Raw genomic sequence first — 17918 nt, forward strand, 5'->3', positions numbered from 1 at the left:
TCTGCAGAGGGATGGGACATTTCTCACAGGGGATCTGTAACTCTCTGGCAAAGTCTTGATCAATGAAATTATCCACGGCCCAGGAGTCCACAAAGGCTTGAATCTAGTGCTGACGGTTGTCCCAGTGGAGGGTCGTGGGTAGTAACAGACGGTGACTGGGTAGCCGGGACGTAACTGCCCCAGGTCCCCGTGTCCTGGCCAGCCCTGGCGTTTCCCGTCAGCTCTGGGCAGGTAGCACGGAGATGGCTGAGACCTCCGCTGTAGAGGCAGCAGCCTTCGCGCATGCGCCTGTCACGCTCCTGTGGGCTCAGACGTCTGCGACCCAGCTGCATGGGATCCTCCATGCTGGGCTCAGTGGGCTTGGGGTGCTCAGGAAACCGGAATGTTGGAGTGGTGTCAAAAGGGCGCTGTCTCACCCGTTTCCGGGTGCGGTTGTCAATCCTGATTGTCAGTGTTATCAGGGACACGAGGTCCTCTCCCAGTTCCCGAATGGACAATTTATCTTTGATTGAGTTAGACAGACCTTGGTGGAAAGCGGTAACCAGTGCCTCCGTAATCCACCCACTCTCGGTGGTAAGGGTGCGGAACTCAATGGCGAAGTCAGCCACTGGTCAGGGGCGGACCCAGTGCTACAGACGTCATCGTGGTTCCTCCAGGGAACCTGCACCGGGAATGCAAGATCCCAGCACCCGAGCGGTATGATGGCCACCCGCGATGAGACCTGGGCATTGGCTCCTCCTGGGTTGGGGGCGTGCCGTGGTTGGAGGTACTCGGCAAGTGCCCGAAGGGTCCCAGAGATTTGGGAGAGCTGTTCTTGCTACCATCCTAACAGTGCTCCCTGTTGGGCTACCACATGCCGGATCTGGGTGATCGATGCTGGGTCCATGTTGTGGCAGAAGCTTGCTGTGACATGGTGAGGTTGGAGTGAAGGTGCAGGTGCAGTGAAGAGACCAGACGAGGAATCAGTGGTTAAGGATAAACATAATACTTTACTAAGAAACGGTAGGCGCAGGATCACAGTATACCTGAAGAAAAAAAACATGAAGTCTCAAACTTATTCAGGAAACAAACACACAGTTAACAATTCAAGCTTCTGCAAAGGACCACAGAAAACACACTTCTTTTAGCAGGGACACAATCATGAAATAATAAGACACACCTGAGTCCAATAAAAGTCTCTAGAGCGATCTCTTCCGCCCTCTGGTGCCAGGAGGAACCAATGCAGTTAGTATGTGACTGTGGTTTGGGGTTTAGGTTGATAATGCCTTAAGCAGCATACAAACCACCACTGAATTATTACATTTTACACAGTAAACATTATTACAGTAAACATTATCACAGTAAACATTATTACATTTTACACGTAAACGCGCGCACACGTGTGTGTGGGCTGTTCTCCAGTCCAGTATCTGTTGATCAATGTCATATTCAACCTCCAGCCAGCTACTGGCAAGTCATATTTTTAGATTACACACACAGGGAGAATCCAAAGTAAAGTTAGTGGTGTTGGTCCCTCTCTCTCTCATCACCATTTCGTGTTCTCTTTTCCTATTCTCATACATGTTCTCATTTTCTTATTCCTTTCAACCAGTAGAGGCTCTTCAGAGGAGGAAGTGGAGGACCATCCTCCTCAGTGTATTTCATTAAAAAGTTATTATTTTTAGATTAAACTATACTAAATATATTTACCAAATAATTGGTTAAAACATTGAAGTTCTACAGTGGCCTCAACAGAACTGGGGTAGCACCAGGCAGAGGACAGCTAGTGTCCATCCTTTTCTGGGTACATTGACTTCAGTTCAAAACCTAGGAGTCTCATGGTTAATTTTTTTAAATTCTTTTTTTAATTTCACCTTTATTTAACTTCTCTGCGCTACGGATCCCTTTTACGGGATCCCTTTCCTAAACAACCGCTAGAATTGCAGGGCGCCAAATGCAAAATTATTACTAAAAATATTTATAATCATGCAATCACAAGTGAAATATACCAAAACACAGTTTAGCTTGTTGTTAATCCACCTATCGTGTCAGATTTTGAAAATATACTTTACAGCGGAAGAAATCCAAGCTTTTGTGAGTGTAGCTTTTAATGCTACAACAGCTAGTCTTATGTTAGCTTGGTTAGCTTGGTCATGAAAGTCAGAAAAGCAATGAAATGAATCGCTTACCTTTGATAATCTTCGGATGTTTCCACTCACTAGACTCCCAGTTACACAACAAATGTTCTTTTTGTTCGATAAATATTACTTTTATCTTAAAAAAACGCCATTTGGGTTGCGCATTATGTTCAGAAAATCAAAGCCGTGTTCCGTTCGACAAATTCCAAAAAGTATCCGTAATGGTCGTAGAAACATGTCAAATGTTTTTTATAATCAATCCTCAGGTTGTTTTTAACAAACATAATCGGTAATATTTCACCCGGACCATAACCTATTCATTAAGAGACAAAAGGAAAACGGGGTGCCCCTCTCTTGCGCGCAGGAAACATTCAGAGGACACCTGACTACTTTTGAAAAAACTCGCTTATTTTTCAAAATAAAAGCCTGAAACTATGTCTAAAGCCTGGTCACAGCCTGAGGAAGCCATTGGAAAAGGCATCTGGTTGATACCCCTTTAAATGGAGGTTAGACGGGCCAGGGAACACAGTTTTTTAAATTTTATATCACTTCCGAGTTACATTTTCTCCGATGTTTGCTTGCAGAATAAGTATTGTTAAGTACAGACAATATTTTGACAGTTTTGGAAACTTTTGAGTGTTTTCTATCCTAATCTGTAAATTATATGCATATTCTACGATCTGGGCCAGAGAAAATGTCCGTTCACGTTGGGATAGTTATTAAAAAAAATGTTTTTAAAGAATTCTGACCCCTAGCGCTAAGAAGTTAACCAGGTAGGCTAGTTGAGAACAAGTTCTCATTTGCAACTGCGACCTGGCAAAGATAAAGCATAGCAATTCGACACAGAGTTACACATGGAATAAGCAAAAACATACAGTCAATGATACAGTAAAAAATAAGTATATATACAATGTGAGCAAATGAGGTGAGATAAGGGAGGTAAAGGCAAAAAATGGCCATGGTGGCGAGATAAATACAATATAGCAAGTAAAACACTGGAATGGTAGATTTGCAGTGGAAGAATGTGCAAAGTAGAAATATAAATAATGGGGTGCAAAGGAGCAAATAAAAAAATACAGTAGGGGAAGAGGTAGTTGTTTGGGCTAAATTATAGATGGGCTATGTACAGGTGCAGTAATCTGTGAGCTGCTCTGACAGCTGGTGCTTAAAGCTAGTGAGGGAGATAAGTATTTCCAGCTTCAGAGATTTTTGCAGTTCGTTCCAGTCATTGGCAGCAGAGAACTGGAAGGAAAGACGACCAAAGGAGGAATTGGCTTTGGGGGTGACCAGTGAGATATACTTGCTGGAGCGCGTGCTACGAGTGGGTGCTGCTATGGTGACCAGTGAGCTGAGATAAGGCAGGGCTTTACCTAGCAGAGACTTGTAGATAACCTGTAGCCAGTGGGTTTGGCGACGAGTGTGAAGCGAGGGCCAACCAACGAGAGCGTACAGGTCGCAATAGTGGGTAGTGTATGGGGCTTTTGTGACAAAACGGATGGCACTGTGATAGACTGCATCCAGTTTGTTGAGTAGAGTGTTGGAGGCTATTTTATAGATGACATCACCGAAGTCGAGGATCGGTAGGATGGTCAGTTTTACGAGGGTATGTTTGGCAGCATGAGTGAAGAATGCTTTCTTGTGATATAGGAAGCCGATTCTAGATTTCATTTTGGATTGGAGATGCTTAATGTGAGTCTGGAAGGAGAGTTGTATGGCATTGAAGCTCGTCTGGAGGTAAGTTAACACAGTGTCCAAAAAGAGGCCAGAAGTATACAGAATGGTGTCGTCTGCGTAGAGGTGGATCAGAGAATCACGCAGCAGCAAGAACGACATCATTGATGTACACAGAGAAGAGAGTCGGCCCTAGGATGGACCCTGTGGTACCCCATAGAGACTGCCAGAGGTCCGGACAACAGGCCCTCCGATTTGACACACTGAACTCTATCAGAGAAGTATTTGGTGAACCAGGTGAGGCAATCATTTGAGAAACCAATGCTGTCGAGTCTGCCAATAAGAATGTGGTGATTGACAGAGTCGAAAGCCTTGGCCAGGTCGATGAATACGGCTGCGCAGTAATGTCTCTTATCGATGGCGGTTATGATGTCGTTTAGGACCTTGAGCGTGGCTGAGGTGCACCCATGACCAGCTCTGAAACCAGATTGCATAGCGGAGAAGGTACGGTGGGATTCGAAATGGTCGGTAATCTGTTTGTTAACTTGGCTTTCGAAGACCTTAGAAAGGCAGGGTAGGATAGATATAGGTCTGTAGCAATTTGGGTCTAGAGTGTCACCCCCTTTGAAAAGGGGGATGACCGCGGCAGCTTTCCAATCTTTGGGAATCTCAGACGATACGAAAGGTAGGTTGAACAGGCTAGTAATATGGGTTCCAACAATTTCACCAGATAATTTTAGAAAGAGAGGGTCCAGATTGTCTTGCCCGGCTGATTTGTAGGGGTCCAGATTTTGCAGCTCTTTCAGAACATCAGCTATCTGGATTTGGGTGAAGGAGAAATGGTGGGAGCTGTGGAGGGTGCCGTGCATTTGACCGGGGTAGGGGTAGCCAGGTGGAAAGCATGGCCAGCCGGAGAGAGATGCTTATTGAAATTCTCAATTATAGTGGATTTATCGGTGGTGACAGTGTTTCCTAGCCTCAGAGCAGTGGGCAGCTGGGAGGAGGTGCTCTTATTCTCCATGGACTTTACAGTGTCCCAGAACTTTTTTGAGTTAGTACTGTTTAGCTAGCCTTTGCTTTCCTAACTGCCTGTGTATATTTGTTCCTAACTTCCCTGAAAAGTTGCATATCACGGGGGCTATTCGATGCTAATGCAGAACGCCACAGGATGTTTTGTGCTGGTCAAGGGCAGACAGGTCTGGAGTGAACCAAGGACTATATCTATTCCTAGTTCTAAAATTTTTGAGTGGGGCATGCTTATTTAAGATGGTGAGGAAGGCACTTTTAAAGAATAGCCAGGCATCATCTACTGACGGGATGAGGTCAATGTCATTCCAGGCTACCCCGGCCAGGTTGATTAGAATGGCCTGCTTGCTGAAGTGTTTTAGGGAGCGTTTGACAGTGTTGAGGGGTGGTCGTTTGGTCGCAGACCCATTACAGATGCAGGCAATGAGGCAGTGTTTTTTGATTGAAAACAGCAGAGTTTTTTTTATTTGGAGGGCGTGTTAGTTAGGATGACATCTATGAGAGTGCCCGTGTTTACGGATTTGGAGTTGTGCCTGGTAGGTTCACTGATAATTTGTGTGAGATTGAGGGCATCAATCTTAGATTGTAGGATGGCCGGGGTGTTAAGCATGTCCCAGTTTAGGTCACCTAGTAGCACGAGCTTAGAGGATAGATGGGGGGCAATCAATTCACATATGGTATCGAGTGCACAGCTGGGGTCAGAGGGAGGTCTATAGCAAACGGCAACAGTGAGAGACTTGTTTCTGGAAAGGTTCATTTTTAGAAGTAGAAGCTCGAATTGTTTGGGTACAGACCTGGATAGTAATACAGAACTATGCAGGCTATCTTTGTTTATACCCCCTTCAACAGACTTACACAATCATTTTGACAACTTACGGAGGACCTCCAACCTATCAGAGCTCTTGCAGCATGAACTGACATGTTGTCTACCCAATGAAAGCATCAGAGAATTAATCTAGTACTGAAAGCATAAGCTACAGATAGCTAGCACTGCAGTGCATAAAATGTGACGTGCTGGTGACTCAACGACAGAGAAAGACAGTTCTAGCTACACTATATATACAAAACTATGAGGACACCCCTTCAAATGTGTGGATTCGACTATTTCAGCCACACCCGCTGCTGACAGGTATATAAAATCGAGCACACAACCAATCTCCATAGACAAACATTGGCATTAGAATGGCGCGTACTTAAAAGCCCAATGACTTTCAACGTGGCACCGTCATAGGATGCCACCTTTTCAACAAGTCAGTTAGTCAAATTTCTGTCCTGCTAGAGCTGCATCGATCAACTGTTAATAGTCTTATTGTGAAGTGGAAACGTCTAAGAGCAACAACGGCTCATCTGCGAAGTAGTAGGCCACACAAGCTCACAGAATGGGACTGCAGAGTGCTGAAACTCGTTTTGTGTAAAAATTATCTGTTCTCTGTTGCAACACTCACTACTGAGTTCCAAACTGCCTCTGGAAGCAACGTCAGCACAAGAACTGTTCGTTGGGAGCTTCATGAAATGGGTGTCCATGGCCGATCAGCCGCACACAAGCCTAAGATCACCATGCGCAATTGCCAAGTGTCATGTGGAGTGGTGTAAAGCTATCCACCATTGGACTCTGGAGAAGTGGAAACCTGTTATCTGGTAGTCTGACGGACAAATTTGGGTTTGGCGGATGCCAGGAGAATGCTACCTGCCCGAATACATAGTGTCAACTGTAAAGTTTGGTGGGCAATAATGGTGTGGGGCTGTTTTTCACGGTTCGGGCTAGGTCCCTTAGTTCCAGCGAAGGAAAATCTTAACGCTACAGCATACAATGACATTCTAAACGATTCTGTGCTTCCAACTTTGTGGCAACAATGCCCACCGTGCACAAAGCGAGGTCCATACCAAAATCTTTTCGAGATCAGTGTGGAAGAATTTGCCTGGCCTGCACAGAGCCCTGACCTCAACCCCATCAAACACCTTTGGAACGCCAACTGTGAGCACGGACTAATCGCCCAACATCAGTGCTCGACCTCACTAATGCTCTTGTGGCTGAATGGAAGCAAGTCCATGCAGCAATGTTCTAACATCTAGTGGGAAGCCTCCCAGAAGAGTGGATGCTGTTATAGCAGCAACGGGGGGACCAATTCCATATTAATTCTCATGATTTTGGAGCAGGTGTCCACATACCTTTGGTCATGCAGTGTATGTTGACTATGCTGTTATCTAATATCCTGACAACGTTGTAGGCTGTGTGTAGCGGTTAGCGATTATGGTATGAAGGTTCGGCTTGGAAAGGTTTTCCTGTTCACAGACTGCTGCTGTGGTGTGCACTGAAGTCCACAAGTGAAGGAAAAAAAGGGGAGAAGACCACTTAGATGCGAGAAGGAATTATACAACTATCAAGGTGATCAAGCTGTTTGTATGTGGCTGCTATGAAAGTGAACTGTGTTTGAGGGTCATTGGGGGTGTATTCATTCCTCTGATTCTGTTGAAAAACATTTCAAAAACAGAAGCAAACTGAACTGAACGGGGATAAACATACCTACATTTGTTCAATAGAAACTCTAATTTGCAACTGTTGGACTAATGATTGGACTAGATCAGCTAGATGCAGGCAAGAGTGTGCAAGGCGGTATTGAATGTGTCACTGTCTGTCACCTTGATTACTCACATTTTTCTCTCAAGTTGTGCATCTACGTTGTAAACTTTCAATCATAGGCTAGGTTGTAGCAACCTCATGATGGGTATAGAGACAATTCTAGTACTATGTAGTAGCCTAAACCTACTGATGTTACATTGAGCTATGTGAATAGAATATGAATGACAGTCATCCAATATGGTGTGATAGAAATAAGGCCCTGCTCATTAAAAAAATCGTCCTCCCTCATCTTAAATGTCACCGACCGACACTAATGTCAACAACCCCCTCCCCCCCACAACCACCACACACACACACACACACACACACACACACACACACACACACACACACACACACACACACACACACACACACACACACACACACACATACACACATACACACACACACACACATCTAACTCTGCATGCTTTCACGGTTCCAAGGGCTTTTACTTACAACATACACACATGGCCTTATTCAATCAACAGCAGTAACCGTGTTGTTAGGATGGGACCAGTTTTTTTAACATTTCACATAGCTTAGTATGCAAATTTTGATTTCCAATTAACTGAATAGTGTATTTTGTATTCTTATGAAAATAAGTTGATATAATAAGATGTGTATACAACAGTTGACACGCACATACACATACACTGACACCCATACTGTACACATACACTGACACCCATACTGTACACATACACACACACTGACACCCATACTGTACACATACACACACACACTGACACCCATACTGTACACATACACACACACTGACACCCATACTGTACACATACACTGACACCCATACTGTACATACACACACACTCACACCCATACTGTACACATACACACACACACTGACACCCATACTGTACACATACACACACACACTGACACCCATTCTGTACACATACACACACACTGACACCCATGCTGTACACATACACACACACTGACACCCATACTATACACATACACACACACTGACACCCATACTGTACACACACACACACACACACACACACACACACACACACACACACACACACACACACACACACACACACACACACACACACACACACACACACTGACACCCATACTGTACACATACACACACTGACACCCATACTGTACACATACACACACACTGACACCCATACTGTACACATACACACACACTGACACCCATACTGTACACATACACACACTGACACCCATACTGTACACATACACACACACTGACACCCATACTGTACACATACACACACACTGACACCCATACTGTACACATACACACACACTGACACCCATACTGTACACATACACACACACTGACACCCATACTGTACACATACACACACACTGACACCCATACTGTACACATACACACACTGACACCCATACTGTACACATACACACACACTGAAACACACAGTAATTCCCAGTTTGTTATTCTGTGGGTGTTTAGTTCTCTCAGTGGGGGCCGGCTGAGCTGTGAAAGGTTTAAAATCTTCCCCTTTCTTTCTCTTCCTTTATCTTAAATCCAACATGAAACACACTGAAGCTGTGGTTTCACCCTCCAGTCTGGCATCCGTTCACTCCCCCAAGGACATGTCAGCTATATCTTTACTCCACAGCCTGCCGGAGACAGAGAGAGAGAGAGAGGAAAGAAGGGGAGACAGAGAATGTGGATGGTAGAAAAAACAGAAAAGATGCTGTTTGAATCCAACTGAGAGAGTGAATTAGGAAAGGTGTATAAACTGTGTGTGTGTCATATATGTGTGTGTGTGAATGTGTGTCTGTCTGTGTGTGTGTGTTTGTGTGTGTCTGTTTATAGCTCACATTTATCCTAACATGGCCTTCTCTCCCCAGCTGAATAGTAGTGTACCTGGCCATCTGGCCATTACAGACGCCATCTGATGCCCTCGGTGTGTGTGTGTCTACTGCTTTGCATGTAATGTAGGGTAGTAGTAATATTCTATTCGGTTAACATTTGGTTGATTATTCCCATGTGCTGTTCACTTCTTCTAAGAACTGGAAATGTACTGAACTGTAAGACTAATCAGTTTTGCAGAAAAAGTGGCTACACAAGCTACTACGGCGCTATTATTAAAGTGTACTCAAACAACCCTCAGGGACAGCAGGTTGAGAGCTGCTATCTTACAGTAAAAGGCATACTGTATGTGTGAACGTGCTTGTGTGTATGCGTGAGTGTATGTGTGTGTGTGCGTGCGCGCGCGCGTGTGTGTGTGTGTGTGCCCACTTGTGCGTGAGTGTTTGTGTATGAGTGTCCCTATGATTAGTATATGACCCATGCCACATCTCTTACTCCCTCAGAGTGTGCGTGTCTGTTACTGCAAGGCATCTGTAGAATGGCTGTAGTGTTAGTCTGCATGCTTTATTCAGGAGTGGAGAGAGAAGCAGCACAGTCACTCTGTTTAAAAAAAAAAAGAGGCTGTGAAATGGCTTTGATGTGCCTCTCTGGTTGTGAAACTGTAAATAGATAAGCGCTGACATGGGTTTAAGTTGGACACCTCTCTCTCTCTCTCTCTCTCTCTCTCTCTCTCTCTCTCTCTCTCTCTCTCTCTCTCTCTCTCTCTCTCTCTCTCTCTCTCTCTCTCTCTCTCTCTCTCTCTCTCTCTCTCTCTCTCTCTCTCTCTCTCTCTCTCTCTCTCTCTCTCTCTCTCTCTCTCTCTCTCTCTCTCTCTCTCTCTCTCTCTCTCTCTCTCTCTCTGCTGTCGTGGTGTGACTTTTAAGAAGCCGCAGCATTCTGCATACTAAGGCTGTGTCCTAAATGGCACCTTATGGGCCCTGCTCAAAAGTAGTGCATTATTTAGGGAATTGGGGGCCATTTGGGTCGTACATGTTGAGTGGTATAATTAGCTTAGCCCGCTAATCTGTGCTAGCCTGTTGATGGCCCCTAGACAGCATCTCTGTGAGGAATAACACCCACTGAGATCAGATAGAACTGAATTTTAGTGTGAGCCATAGAAGCTATGTGTGTGTTCTGTGTGTGTTCTATGTGTGTGTGTGTGTGTGTGTGTGTGTGTGTGTGTGTGTGTGTGTGTGTGTGTGTGTGTGTGTGTGTGTGTGTGTGTGTGTGTGTGTGTGTGTGTGTGTGTGTGTGTGTGTGTGTGTGTGTGTGTGTGTGTGTGTGTGTGTGTGTGTGTGTGTGTGTGTGTGTCTCAGAGATAGGCAAAAGCCACTGGATGCGCTGAGCCAGTGGTGTGGACACAGGATCAAACAGAGAAATCTGCTGACCTCGGTAATGTGTTATGCAGAGCTTTATTTTCTCCTGCTAGCTCTTACGTGTACATAGCTATCTGCAAGCATTACTATTCACACACACACGCACATACACTACTCGTTAACTTTCAACAGAGGGGCTTTGCATCTCATTAATATCTCCCAACAAGCTTGTCTGTAGGCTATGGCTAATTAAGAAAAATAGATTCTTACTGCATCTTGGCCTGTTAATTAAGTTTTTATCATTAGTGTTATTTAAAGAATTCACTAGCTAACTCCTAACTTCTCCTAACTTCCCTGCACCTTTCTTCTGCCTGCCCTAAAAATTGTACTTAAGTCAAAAACTTCTAAGATGACCTTATGAGTCAGCCTGTCTTCTGGTACAGAATACGGTAGGAAACTGGTGATCTGTCTCTTTCTGCTCTCTCTCTGTCTCCCCAGTCTTTACAACACTATGGTTGTATCCAAAATGGCACCATATTCCCTACATAGTGCAGTACTTTTGTGTAGTGCACTATATAAGGAATAATGTTGCTCATTATGGCATGCTTCTGTCTCTGCTGTGTCAAAGGTTCCTAAATAACCAACTCCCTCCCCATCCACAGGCTGGAATGGTCATACAAAGGCTCCTAAAATAATCATAATTTTCCTCCCTCTCTCTCTCTCTCTCTCTCTCTCTCTCTCTCTCTCTCTCTCTCTCTCTCTCTCTCTCTCTCTCTCATAATGTCTTTCTTCTCTTGGTTTAACGCTACGTCAGACAGTCAAATAAAGGATGTTCTCTCTTTCTCTCCCTCTCTCTGGGTCAGTATTGGCAGGGGGCACAGGGGAGGGTACTGTACTCATTAGGGAGAATGGTGGCTAGGGGAGGAGGGGGTGGGGGGGTGCTGGATAGCTCATGACCCCTCCAAAATTCCATCACAGTGAGCTCACCACATTAGACACAGTTAGTGGACATGCACAATACAAAACAAGTACAAATACACACACACACACTGGCACACACATACATTTGCACACATTAACTGGAAAATACTCACATTCTCACACACTCTGACACACAGTTACGGGAATATAAACAAAGGCATTCAATCACATAACACACACAACCCCTCACAATACAGCCCAGTGAGCCAAGTACACTCACAATACAGCCCAGTGACTCCCAAACACTGGGATAAAAAGCTGTGACAGTTTCAGATCTGTTGAAAAGGCTTCATGATTGAAAAATGCAGCCATTCAGAGTCTGGTTTGGTTCTGACTTTACTCTATCATTCTTCACCAGCTAATAAGCAGTTGTGGATAGACAGACAGATAAATATTATAGATTAATCTATCAATTCTTAGACAGGGTTGTGAAAGTAGTATTTCAGAGAGCAGTATGAACTAAACACACCCCAAGCTAGAACAAGGCTCTCTCTCTCTCCCTCACTCTCACTCTCACTCTCACTCTCTCTCTCACTGACATTCACCTCGCCCCGTAATTTACCAGAGCCAGACACCTACAGTAACTTCCTGAACTGTCATTGTAATTACAGCAAACATACAGCCAGCCATACATTCCTACCTTGACTTCCTTACCCCCCACTGCTCCTCCTACATGTCCCCTCACCTCCCCTCACCTCTCTCCTCTCTTGACAGGGACAAACCGCCAAACCTCCTCTACTTGGACTCCCCTAACCTTCCCTCTAGCCCCGCTTTAATCCCTCTCTAACCCCCTCTGTTCCTCCCTGCCCCTCCTTCACCTCACCTCTCCTTTTCCCTGACAGGAGCATCTAGCATAGCATTAGCAAAGCCCACCCTGTCTCTACAGCACTGACCCCTGACATTAACTAAAGTCTATGTGTGGCAATAGCTAGGGAAGGAGGGAGGGGAGAGAGGGGAGAAAGTCTTTAGATGAGAGAGGGAGAGGGGGGTCTATAGATGAGGGAGGGAGAGGGGAGGGGACCATAGATCAGGGAAGGAGAGGGGAGGGGTCTATAGATGAGGGAGGGAGAGGGGAGGGGATTTACAGATGAGGGAGGGAGGGGGGGTCTATTGATGAAGGAGGGAGAGGGGAGGGGAACTATAGATGAGGAAGGGAGAGGGGGTCTGTAGATGAGAGAGGGAGAGGGGGTCTATAGATGAAGGAGGTAGAGGGGGTCTGTAGATGAAGGAGGGAGAGGAGAGGGGTCTATAGATGAGGGAGGGAGAGGTGAGGGATCTATAGAAAAGGGAGGGAGAGGAGAGGGGTCTATAGATGAGGGAGGGAGAGGGGAGGGGATTTACAGATGAGGGAGGGAGTGGGGAAGGGATTTATAGATGAGGGAGGGAGAGGGGAGGGGATCTATATATGAGGGGTGGTGAGAGGAGGGGATGTATAGATGAGGGAGAGAGAGGGGGTCTATATGAGGGAGGGAGAGGAGAGGGGGTCTATAAATGAGGGAGGGAGAGGGGATCTGTAGATGAAGGGGAGAAAGGGGTGGGTCTATAGATGAGGGAGGGAGAGGAGAGGGGGTCTATAGATGAAGGAGGGAGAGGGAGGGGGTCTAAGGATGAAGGAGGGAGAGGGAGGGGGTCTATAGATGAGGGAGAGAGAGGAGAGGGGTCTATAGATGAAGGAGGGAGAGGGGAAGGGGTCTATAGAAGAGGGAGAGAGAGGAGAGAGGGTCTATAGATGAAGGAGGGAGAGGGGAGGGGGTCTATAGTTGAGGGAGAGAGAGGAGAGGGGGTCTATAGATGAAGGAGGGAGAGGGGGGGGGTCTATAGATGAGGGAGAGAGAGGAGGGGTCTATATATGAAGGAGGGAGAGGGGAGGGGGTCTATAGATGAAGGAGGGAGAAGGGACGGGGTCTATAGATGAGAGAGAGAGAGGAGAGGGAGGTCTATGGATGAAGGAGGGAGAGGGAAGGGGGTCTATAGATGAGGGAGGGATAGGGGTCAACCTTTACATCCAGGCCCATTCATCTTATCCTCTCCCCAGACACCCTCCTGATACCCCTACATATCATCCACCTAAAGCAACTACTCCCTCGCCTACCTGTCCACCACCTCCTCCTCTTCACACACCCTCCACATCTAGCCTTCAACCTTCCCCTTGTCTCCTTCCCCTTGTCTATATAGACCCCCTCCTCTCCTCACACATACCCTCTACCTCAAGCCCCCAAATACTCCTCCCTCCCCCCCAGAAGTCCTGTTCCAGCAGTGCTGGTCAGCTGATGCTTTTTGTCTTTCTAAAATAGGATTACAGGTTATCACAGCTCCACAGTATACAGTCTGAGCCCCCTCTACACACACACACACACACACACATATATATACAGACTCTGTGACCTCCTCTATACACACACACATACATACATACACACAAACACTATATATACAAAAGTATGTGGACACCCCTTCAAATTAGTGGATTTGGCTATTTCAGCCACACTCGTTGCTGACAGGTGTATAAAATCGAGCACACAGCCATGCAATCTCCATTGACAAACATTGGCAGTAGAATGGCCTGTACTGAAGAGCTCAGTGACTTTCAACGTGGAACTGTCATAGGATGCCACCTTTCCAAAAAGTCAGTCCATCAAATTTCTGCCCTGCTAGAGCTGCCCCGGTTAACTGTAAGTGCTGTTATTGTGAAGTGGAAACCTCTAGGAACAACAACGGCTCAGCCGTGAAGTGGTAGGCCTCACAAGCTCACAGAACGGGACCGCAGAGTACTGAAGCGCTAAACGCATAAAAATTGTCTGTCCTCGGTTGCAACAGTCATTACCAAATTCCAAACTGCCTTTGGAAGCAGCGTCAGCACAATAACTGTTCATCGGGAGCTTCATGAAATGGGTTTCCATGGCTGAGCACCCGCACACAAGCCTAAGATCACCATGCACAATACCAAGCGTCGGCTGGAGTGGTGTAAAGCTCACCGCCAATGGACTCTGGAGCAGTGGAAACATGTTCTCTAGAGTGATGACGAGCAGGTGTCCACATACTTTTAGTCATATAGTGTATATACATACATGCACACACACATTCACACAAACACACACTGCCCCATCTGAAATCCGCCCCATTTTCTTTGCGTAATTTCTAATACCTTTATTTTAAAAAGTATATATTTCTTTATACTTTCACCCCTACCCTACCATCCCTACCCTGACTGGAGTAAACTAATGGACAACAATAATTCTACTGCTGCTTACAGCTATTTTTTCTCACATGAACAGTACATGTAGTTAAATCATTATACTGTACATGTATTACTAATTTCCTATTTCTAGAAGTGTTGAATTTTCACCCACAGTGGCCAATCCACCATTCATTCTGATCTTAACTCCCACCTCCAATGTTCACAGATGAACCCATCTTTACCAGGATAAGGACATTTTGTTACTTGGTAGAACATGCAAGGTCCTGAATCTCCCTATTTATAACATTTCTACCAATATTGCCCAAAAATAAATACTTTACCCAAGGGTAGAATCATTTTCCCATTGTCAGATTTTCTTTTCAGATCCCATAACAATACAGTTTGCAGGTCCATCTGAACCTTGATATTATGAAGTACTATTCGTGGACCTGACTCCAAAAGCGAGCCACCGATGGACAGTACAAGAAAATATGTTCTGTTGATTCTGTTTTCTCATGGCAGAGTCTGCACAAGGCTGACTGTTCAATGCCCCATATAATGATCATTATTTTTGTTCCAAGTATTTTATATAATGGCTTAAATTGAAATTAGGCTTTTTTTTCTCATTTAGAACCATTTACAGTAGTGAGTGCATACATTTTCATACTGGTCCCCTGTGAGAATCAAACCACAACCCTGGCATTGTACGCATCATGCTCTACCAACTGAGCCACACAGGACAGGATTAGGACAGACTGATGTGTTTTGTTGTTTTATATATCAGTTCATGGACCTGATGCCAAGGTATTTGGACATCAAAGACCTGTTCCCAACTGACTTTGATTTTATACAGCATTGCTGTCAAACCTTTGGACTTTAAGTGAAACTGATACAATTTTCAATTTATATTAATCATTTTAAGCCATTTATGATTTTTAATGGGTGGCAGACTGACTAATTCTTTCATTTCTGCTTTAAATAACTGTCTCGTCCAATTTCGTGTCAGAGCCGCAACGAGTTGGTTATAATTTTGTATTGAGCATACACCCCCTTACACTGTTGTTAGTTGCTTATGTGACATAATTTTACAGTCCTTGTTTACAATGTCCTTCATAAATAATATACCCTATCAGTACATTTGAGTTTAACCATTTTATTTGCTGTAATATTAGATTTGTCTTTTTTGGAGGGTGACATTTCAATTGTAGCCAACTCTGTATGAGTTAATTTAAAAAGGACGATACTTTAAACAGGGATCCATTGTCAATCCACCGAAAATGTAAAGTTTTAATCTGAAAAATGGCAGAATACACTCTTAAACATAGGATGGGCCTCTCTTAGTAGCATTCTAGAAAACCAGTTTGGATGTAGATGCTATTTCGGAACAATGGAGACTTTTCAGAGAGAGAGGTGTAATGCCTTAATGTTTAATAGTTTTAACCTTTCAAACTCATGTTTGTTATATACAGTAAATATGCTTGTTTAACCTTATCTGGTTTGCCATTCCAAATAGAGTGAAATGTTTTTTTCTCCTGTAAAAACGTTATCCTGTAGTTGGTAGTGCCATTAATAAATATGTAAACTGCAATATCACGACAGAATTATTCAGGGTAATATTCCCGTAAATGCACAAGTGCTTCCCTCTCCACGGTTTCAAGATTCTATCTATTTTGCTGTGTTCTATCAAAGCAAGATCGCTCAACTTTTCCGGGATATGTACACCAAGCACATCGACTTCATTATCCGCCCATTTAATGGGGAGACCACATGGAATTTAAAGGTTTGAGATCCAATCCGTAATATAGTACATTTATCAGTGTTGGGTTTTAGTCCAGCGAAACTGGAGAAAGTATGCAGGTCCTCAATGAGGCCCTTCAAGGTTGAAAATGGAGGACTCGAGAAAACTTGAATCATCGGCGTACATTCATACTTTTGTCTCTAATCCATTCATGTTTAGCCCCTGAATGTTTTCATTCGATCAGATTTATTATAAATACTTCAAGGTTGACCTCACTCACCATGCCTATTTATTATGGCCGTTGAACTACAAGGTGTTGAAAGCGTTCCACAGGGATGCTGGCCCATGTTGACTCCAATGCTTCCCACAGTTGTGTCAAGTTGGCTGGATGTCCTTTGGGTGGTGGATCATTCTTGATACACACGGGAAACCGTTGAGCGTGAAAACCCAGCAGCGTTGCAGTTCTTGACACACTCAAACCAGTGTGATAAGCACCTACTACTATACCCCGCTCAAAGGCATTTACATATTTTGTCTTGTCCATTCACACTCTGAATGGCACACATACATAATCCATGTCTCAGTTGTAACAAGGCTTAAAAATCCTTCTTTAACCTGACTCCTCCCCGAAATCTACACTGAGTGACATCAATAAGGGGTCATAGCTTTCACCTGGATTCACCAGGTCAGTCTACGTCATGAAAAGAGCAGGTTCTTAATGTTTTGTAGACTCAGTGTACATAGCCTACACACTCACACTCTTCCACCAAACTCCTTCATACACAGTCACATTGGCACCCACCAGGCCTATGTCTCCAGTGGTGTCCTTCCCACAGGCTACCCCATGGTTGAGTGAAGCTGTGAAGCTGAATAATGGAGAGATTCTACACTACCCTAACCCTAACTATGAAAAGAGTGCTTTTTCTATTATTTGTATTCCAACCATGCATACTTCCTGTCTTCCTTCTCTTTCTCTCCTCTCCGACTCTCTCAAACTCCCTTCTCTCATCCCACATCCTTCTCTTCTACCACTATCTTTCCACCCACCACCAACTTATTTCATAGACAGTATGTCTTGAATGAAAAGGGGGTGCGAGGTGTGACCTTAAATGACAGTTAAATATATACATCAGAGGTAGATGCACAACTCTCTCTCCAGTTCAAAGTTATTATGACTTCATTAAAAACTGTGTGACATTTCAGTCATAGACCTTAATCAGGCACAGGATAGACAGTATGTCTCACACACTGAGATGATTGTCATGGGTGTGACTGGTCGCTTCTGAGAAGCCACTGTAGTGACTGATCCAGGAAGTTGTATGACAAGTATGATGGCGCTGGTAGCATTAATAATAATAATTTCTTACATTTGTAAAGCGCTTTTCA

The sequence above is a fragment of the Salvelinus fontinalis genome, chromosome 14, assembly GCF_029448725.1.
Source record: "Salvelinus fontinalis isolate EN_2023a chromosome 14, ASM2944872v1, whole genome shotgun sequence".
NCBI classification, from domain to species: Eukaryota; Metazoa; Chordata; class Actinopteri; order Salmoniformes; family Salmonidae; genus Salvelinus; species Salvelinus fontinalis.